This window comes from Alexandromys fortis, unplaced genomic scaffold, assembly GCF_014885135.2.
Source record: "Alexandromys fortis isolate MF-2015 unplaced genomic scaffold, M_Fortis_MF-2015_v1.1 scaffold_67, whole genome shotgun sequence".
In the NCBI taxonomy this organism is placed as follows: domain Eukaryota; kingdom Metazoa; phylum Chordata; class Mammalia; order Rodentia; family Cricetidae; genus Alexandromys; species Alexandromys fortis.
In genome coordinates this window covers 467333-475834 of record NW_026067945.1, presented here as the reverse complement: position 1 = coordinate 475834, position 8502 = coordinate 467333, and the positions used below count along the sequence as shown (strand labels likewise).

Genomic DNA, 8502 nt, shown 5'->3' with positions numbered 1-8502 from the left:
ATGCCCGAAATAACAACACACAAACTGTATTCATTTAAAGAACTGCTTGGCCCATGAACTCTAGCTAATTCTTGCACCTGGACTAGCCCATTTCTAATGATGTGTGTAAGCACCCCAAGGTGCGCTTACCGGGAAGATTCTAGCCTCCGTTCATCGTGGATCTGAGCTTCATGCGTCTGCCTCAGAGTGCAGAGCTATTGTGTCTACCCGGGAGAGCTGAGCATGGCGTCTCTGCTCCAGCAGAGCTGTCGGTCTCTCTGGGAGCAGAGCAGAGTCTGACCTCACTTCCTCTTCCGCTCAGAATTCTATTCTGTTTACTCCTCCCATCTATGTTCTAAGCTGAGGGCCAGCCAAGCAGTTTCTTTTATTGCTCAGCCAATGAAATCAACAGATTGATATATGACACTCCCACATCACTCACTCCTGCCTCTGGGGCACAAGATATACCTAGGACCAACAGCCAGAATCAGTCCGCCCATCCATCAATCAAACAGTAGCTATCACGGTCACCAGCCAGAACCAGAACCATACCCAGCTATGGGTCCCGTGACACCAGTTATCTGAGACATAGCAGGCAGATTAGAGGTAACACACATGTGCGCACACACCTGCACATGCATACCCTATCTGTGACCATACTAACTGAGGAATGTGTGCAAACATCCAGATTCTACTTGTTCCTCGCTGTCACTCTAGCTAGGGAGGACGGCGGGCAGATAGATGTGCGTGCCCTTCTCGGGACAAGCCTAGTCACACTGGACCGAAGACAGCCCACAGCTGCTGGAGGGTAAGCCCACTTTCCTGAGTTCCCAACTTCTCACACACGTCTCCCTCTGCTCCACCCAGCCCGTGACAGCTGTCAGCAGCTTTGGAGAACACGGACAGATGTTACAGCACATGGCTCACTTACTACACCAAAAGACCTAAAAACATAAACTGTGTTTTATGTGAACAATGCACACACTTGCTGTCAGAGAGACCGGAGAAATCCATCATCCCCTAAATGCATGTGCTCACTCAATTGATGGTTCTCCTGTTTGGGAAGCAATGGATTTCTCAAGAAGATTGCTAATCGAACCAACTGGGGAAAACCATAAACTATATATCTATATATATATAGATATATAGGTATTAAAATTAACAACACACACAACAGTTCAGGGTCATTCATATTTAGCACTCCCTTGCTGGGAATCAATTTCAGGAATATAAAACCAAACAAATGAAACAAAAATAAAGCATCTGCATACATAAACACACATATATAAGCACTCACATCAACTGGGAATTCTAAGGCCGGCATTACCCTCCTTGTTGCATTTACTAACTAGGGTTTGTTCAAAAGTGGTTGAATGGTTCCTAACCAAGCACATCTCTCTGTCTAGAGACCAGAAACACTAATAATCCATGCTCGCTTAAAGTGTAAAATGGAAAAAAAAAAAAACACCACCTAGGGCCCCAGCAGTAGCAGCTGTTCAGAACGGCCCCCAGCCCTCTCCCTCATCTCCGTGGCACTTGACCCCCAGCCGTCAGGCAACAGACGGTCCAAGCGCACGCTGCAAACTAGCTGTATGTGCCTTGGAGGTGGGGGATCCCAAGTCCTAGCCAGGCTCATCCAGTTTATAAATACATGCCCCAGGAAATGATTCCCCCCAAAGGACACCTGGAAGAGATGTGCCTACACTCCCTCTGGCCAATGCCAGCTTCCTGGTCCTCAGCCTCTCAGCTGCAGCGTAAGACAGGACCAGCCACCTCCAGTGAGAAGGGAAGCCATTTAAATCAGGAAACACAGCGAACCAGGGCTCAGCACAGAGTCATCTAGTGTGGAGTTGCTTCCACTGGTTTCTCCACCAAACTGTCTTCAGATGCTGGAGTGTTCTGTTGTAACCAAACCACATCCTTTTATCATTCTTGTTTGCTCTTTCAGTCACAAAACAACAGCCCTATCTTACTTTGGAAGGGCACTGCAGCGTTCCGGAAGCATCTATGCTAGGCTCACCTCCCAAGCAAAACAGAAAAAGCCACAATCAGCCTGAAGCCACACAGGCACCCCTTGAAGCCACCGCTGTCATAACAGACTCTTGTATCAATTCAGTACTGACTTTCACTTATGCCTCGAAACAACTTTAGATATAGCGAGAAAGGTTCCAAGGCAAACAACTTGCACAGGGCCCCAGGGACAGTGGCACAGCCAGGCTGGAGTCATTGTTATTCTAGATCCCACCCTCTCATCCCACCTCCCCTTCCTCCCTCAGGAAACCAGGGCAACTTGCACTACCAGGCCAGATAGGCTGTGGAGTCAGGCAAGAGAAGGCTTCCAACAGGGAGAACTGGCCAGAATGGCCAGGCAAAAACTGACCATCCTTGAGACACTGGGTCTGATGTGAGGTACAAGACAGGTTTAGAAACATCCAGTGGGGGAAGGGGTGTGCACAAGGTGACTCAGATAATCGGGGCACTTCCCACTAAGCAACCTGATTCATAAAGACCTCCCCAAGTTGTCCCTCTAACCGCAACACAGGTGAATATGCATGTGTATGCGTGAGTGCACATGCGTGTGCACACGCACACAGAGTGCATTAAAATGTAATGAAGAGTGATGAGGAACAGAATAACATATTAGAGAAAAAAGAAAAAGGAAAGAAACACCCAGATGGAGGAGAAGGGAACCTCTGGTAGCTGGGCCTACCTGACTGAATACAATCTAGGCCAGTAAAAATTCAAAAGCCTTTTCAGTGGGAAACCAGAAGACCATGCTGTGGGCTGGATTAGCCTCACCAGCATATTCCCTTCCGGTCTCCACAAACCACAGTGCAGTACTGTGGCTCTGTCCTCCCTGTCACCGACCTCAAGGTTCTGCACTAGGTTTCAAGGTCCAAGTGTGAAGATGTCTTGGTTCCACGGCCCTAGTTTGTTGGGAAAGGCAAAGATAATGATGCCTCTGGGGTTCAGTCAGCCATTCACACCACGAGAGCACTGAGGATCTACTGTGTGCCAGGCACAATTCTGGATGCTGGGGATACAGAAATCAACAGTCTTTACAGTCATGTAGTAAGAGGCAGACAATAAACAGTGAGCCATATATGTGTGTGCATGTGAGTGTGTGAGTGTGTGTGTGTGTGTGTGAGAGAGAGGGGGGGGGGTGGCTGGGTATTCGGTGCTAAGAAGACACAAAGTTGCATTAACGATGGGGAAGTGATTCCAATGCATGGAGGGTGGTCAGGGAGCTGGTGTATGAACAGACAATGGAATAAATGATGGAGCGAGTCAGGCAGGCATCCGAGGAGGCCAGGAAGCAGATGAAAATGCCCAGAGGCATGATCTCAATCAAGTCCAACAGTTTGAGATCAAAGGGATAAGAGGGAAGGAGTCCACCTTAGCTGGAACCTTCAAGGACGGAGACTACTGCTTAGACCAAGGTAGTAGACTATGACAGACTGGGTGGCAAAAACAAAGGCAAATTAGGTAAGGGCTGTCTGCCAGCAGCCTGGGCAGCCTTGAAGGATCACCCTTAGGGAAAGAAAACTATGGAAATCAGGTCAAGAATGCAGGCGTGGAGTAGGCAGTGGGGAATCACTAACCACTTAGGACAGTGAGATAGACCAGCATTGCCCCCAACTGATCAAGGACCAGTCTCAAAATCCAACCCCAGGAAACCCCAGGGCCAGCACAGAAAGTATAATCAGGACCAGGAAGCCATCCTAGTGAGTAAAGGCACAAGCTACCAAGCCTGGTGAGCTAAGTTCATCCCCCAGGACCCACATAGTAGAAGGTCAGAATCAATTCCCATAAATTGCTGTCCTCTGACCTCTTACTCTGTAGCATGTATGTGACCAAACACACACACACACACACACCTCTAACCTGCACAGATGGGGTTGCCCATTTGTAATACCCACCAATGGGTGAAGTGTCACAGAGCCTGACACTATGACCTTGAGGGTGTCGTCCTTCTCGGGCTCCTTTGAAGGTCCAGACAGGGACAGAGTGAGGACCAGCTGCAGGAGAGGCGAGAAGCCAGTGCCCATGATGCTGACTCAGCCTGTGACAGCAGGCTGCTTGGAGACTCCTGCTGGCCCTGGCCCAGCTGGTGGGTGAGGCAAAGACTAGGAGGAGATGGAGGCGAGATTCCCCTCTCAGAGCTGTCACTCAGCCATCCTCCAAGGGAATGAGTAAGCACCATGCTGGCCCCTGCCCCATGGGGGCCACTGTCTCAAGGGTAACCTATGGCAGGAATGCCTACCCGCCAACCGGCAATCACACGGCTCTCCACCAGTGACTTACATGTCTCTCATCCTCGTGGCCACCAATAAGACAAGGAACTGGGAACAGGAAAAGAGGGCACACGGCCCAGGCTGTTACCGTACCCAGGGTACAAACTGTAGGGCAGTGAGGGCTGTGTAGGACCTCCACACCCATATCTTCCTAGGATCGGGAAGAACGCAGTGGTATCTTTGGAGACCCTCACCTGTTAAGCCACATATTCAGGGCCGAGATAAGAGAAGAACATGAGGAATAAGTTGAGGGCTAGAAGATTCCTCTGTGTCTACATACTACCCCCATTCTGCCCCTCCAACAGGCCTCAGCGACCTCTGCCCAACCTAAGCAAAGCCCTGGTTGATGCCAGCTTCGCTACCAGATGTTTTTCCTCTGAGTTCCTCAGTTTTGTCTAGGAAAAGTCAAGGTGTTTTAACACTCCCTCTCAGCCTCCAGGGGTGTGATTGGTGTCTTTTACAATTATCTTTTATTTTTATCTAGCATTTCTTGGCTCAGTTGGCGAATTGCATATTTATGCACCTCCATTTCACAAACCATCCCCACCGATTATTAGTGTGAAACTAATATTTTATTCAATAATTAAAAAAAAAACACTGGGGTGTACTTCAGAACTATCATAGGGATACTGATGCAAACTGGATAACAAGCTACCACTCAGACCTGGTGCTGCCTCTCAAGGGAAAGAGGAAGACAACCAGAAGCTAAGGTCTTCGATGACAGCTCCTTCCAGCAAAAAACAAGTCCGGCTCACGCCTACTCACCAACCATCCGATTCAGTGGAGTCCAGTCCCCTAGAAGGGGAAAGGCAGCAGTGGGATAAGGCTGCATGGTCCCTGACAATACGCGGATGAGGGGAGCCTGGGGGTAGTGCATTGCTATACCCAGCTCAGAAACTTCCCCAAGGGCAAGCCGACTAAGGCTGGTGGTGTCCACAGAACAGCTCACAAACAGGCAGTTCCAGTTATCCGCTACTGCCTTCTGCGTTGCTCTGAGTCCCTGCAGATTCCAAGTCTGTTTCCCTCCTTCCCTCTGTCCCAGAGCTCTGAAGCTCAGGAGACCCTCTGCAGCCCACTATGACCACCCAGAAATCAGAGTGCAGGACAAAGTAGTCCAGCCACTCTAACCTGAGTCCCCTGCCTCCAGGCTGCTTCTGGCCAAGAAACCCCCGACTCACCTCACTGGAAAGACCCTGACCCTAAGAAAGATTGCCCATTGGTTCTTGGCACCTGCAGATGTGTACTTCAGAAAAAGTTGTTCCTTTGGGCCCTGAAAGCTTGCAGGTCTTTGTTTCTGAGACCTCTATCCTTTTTCAGAAGGTAAGCAGTATCCATAAAGGGGGGGCATGGGGCTTAAGAGACCGGGGACAAACCAGCCCAGGGATGAAAGACCAAGAATAATATGCCTGGTTTAAGAACTTCACCCTGCACAAGCCCAGGGTGAACTGGCTACATTTAAATTCAGATTTCGGTCTGGCCTCTGTCAAGTCATATACAAATAGATATCAAAGAATTAAAAGTCTTCCGAAAGTAAATTCTAAGACTACCAGGTTCCATCTGCAGCACCTTGCAGCCAGGACAGGCCCCTGCACAGACCCACTGGTACCTGCTTCTATCCCTACCATACTCAGGGGAAGTTCGCCCACAGCTTTGGTATATAAAGGCCTGCTGCCCATACTGTCCAGTGTTAAAAACAAAGCTTGGAGAACCCTGGATCAATGTTTGCCTTTATCCTCTATGCCCAAGTTCCCTTGCCAGGCTCTACCTGCCAACAGGAAGTAGCCAGGCCGAGGGGTATGTCCCTCCACTGCACCCCCAGAGAATACTGGGTGTGGAATTTTTAACTGAGTTTCTCCCCCTGGGCCTCATTATAAAGGGAAAGGGGGCGGGGGTATAGATCAATGATCGGTTGCCAGGAAGCGGAGTTGATGCCCAGTACAGGGACTTAGTATCAGTACCAAGCGGCTTCCCCCACCCAAAAAGCACAGCGGCCGGGCCAGTGAAGAGGGACCCAAGTGAGTGACCAGTTTCTGGCTGAGACAGGTAGCCTCTCGCCACAGCACCGCCAACCCCTGATGACCGAGCCTCCAGCTGGTCCCTGCCGCGCCCGGCCTCTGGTCAGTGATGGAGAGGGTCCGGCGGGTCCGGAGAGAGAGGGGCGCTGGTCCGCAGCACCCCCAGGTCCCAGCGGCTGCCAGCCCTGTCTGCTATGCCCCTCCTCCGCTCCAGAACCCCTACAGGGTCCGAAAGGGAGCGTTGGGACTACAGCATCCGCGCCCCCCATTGCGCCCCGGCCCCCGCGCGGAACCGAGCAACCCAGGCTGTGGTCACGGCGACTCGGACGCCCCGAGCCCCCCTTACCTGCTGCCGCGATGCGCCGCCACCCGTGACTGGGTCCGCGAGGCCGAGAGCGGGGCGCCGCCGCAGCTCTTTGTGAGCCCGCGCCGAGCCGCACACCGAGACTGCTAATGAGCCCGGGAAGCTGGATAGCGGCGGGCGCGCCCCGGACGCCGCGCACGGCACGCAGGGCCGCCTCTGCCGGGTGCACGCGGCGCGGCCTGGGAGCACCCGCACCCACACCGCCCTCGCCGCTGCCACACCGGCCGCCCCCCACTCCTCCAGTACCCGGCCACGCGGGACGGAAACGCTTTCCGGAGAGACCCTAGGGATTCAAGGGATTCAGGACCGCGCGACCGCGCAGAGCGCAGACAAAGATGCTTCAGCGCCGAGCGCGACGTCCCTGGGAGCGGCGCGGGGACAGCAACGGGGCGGGCAGATGAGCCCACCTGGGACCTAGGTCCTCGGGACGCGGGCTGGGGCCGGCCCCAGGAGTCACTGTGGAGCCCTAGGGAGCACACAGATTCCTGGGAGTGGGCTGGGACCCGCCGGTTGCGGAGCCTTACAAGTCTGGTTCCCAGCGGGCAGAACAGGTGAAGGCGATGCTGCTGGTGCCGGCACCCTGCCCCTGTCGCCGCGCTGCCCCCTGGCGGGCTCCGGAGAGCGCGCGGTACTGAGGGGCTGCGGCGACCGCGCCCTGCTCTGCCAGCTCCGCTCTTTGCGGAGCCCTGGCCAAAATCCCTGGAATCCTTAGGGGATCGCGGCCCCAGAAAGCCTTTCCTGCGGGGCAAGCCTCGTCCTGCTTCCCCACTGTCGATTCCCAGAGGCCTGCTGGCCACCAGGCCTTCTCACCCGGTCCCTGATGACCACCGACTCTCTGATACCTGTGTTGTCTTGGCTGTCCGGAATGGAGAAGCCCCCTAACCTCTACTACTCCCACAGAGAACCGGCTGCCCGCCCCGCCCCTCCGTACAAGCAAGCCTCTTGAAGCCCTTAAAGGGTAGAAGCTAGTGTCACCTTTGACCTTTCCTTCCCTCCTACGTACTTGTGGCAACGTGTGGGTATAAAGCATACAGGGTGGCCTGTTTAAGGGGTGGGGACTCCCCTGTTTCACTTGAACCCCCTTTCAGTTGACCTCTTTCTTCTTTTTTTTTTTTTATCCCCTTTTAGTGGTGGATTGGAATGAAGGCCAGGTGCCACAAGATCAGCGTGTCACCAAAGGAAGAGGGACTGGGTAGGATGCAGAGAGCCCTTCTCTCCTGAGTAGGACCAGGAGAAAAGCTGAGTGTGGGGATAGATCTAGTAAGAACCTCCTGGGCCTGTAGCCTGTCTGCCTCCTCACTTATCTCCTCTCCCAGGGCTCCGTCATAGCAGAGCAGCTTCGGTGACCAGGAACCCAACTGGTCATCTCCACTCCAGACCATTCTCCCTCCTCCTGGATGTAGAGAATTAGGTCGGTACGATAAATAACCAGGCTAGCTCAAAAATAACAGCTATACTTTAATGTTTAAAGAGCGGAAACTCACACTCTAAGAGTGGGAGGTCCGACTTCCAATCCATCCGGCGGGCACCGCGCAAAGAGAGTACGCACCTGTATCTCCCAGTTTTTCTTCCTGGGGTCCAGGTCGCCACGCCCCAATTAGCTGTGATTGGTTGGCAGAGTTTCCCCATTACCTGGAGTTGAGCATATTTTGCTGTTTATTTTACATCACCTTAAACATTCTATTGACCCAACTGGCAAACAGTAGTTCAGCCCCAGGTTTTCGCTAAATGGAAATGGTTCCATAGTAGTGACTGTTGAGCGTGAGGTCCGGATGTGCCCGTCTGCTTAGCAGTGCAGACTTTGCATACACTAGACAAGCACTCTACCTACCTACCTGGAGCTCCATCC

The 8502-nt window shown here is 52.8% G+C and overlaps 1 protein-coding gene across 1 annotated transcript in view; it reads right to left on the bottom strand.

The window, feature by feature from the left end:
• Apba2 (amyloid beta precursor protein binding family A member 2) overlaps positions 1-6711 on the bottom strand; it is a 205650-nt gene extending 198939 nt beyond the window's left edge. The window contains exon 1 of the mRNA XM_050149207.1: positions 6636-6711. The gene's annotated coding sequence lies outside the window, so the exon portion shown is untranslated. The remainder of the gene's footprint in view (positions 1-6635) is intronic.
• Positions 6712-8502: the final 1791 nt, after the last annotated feature.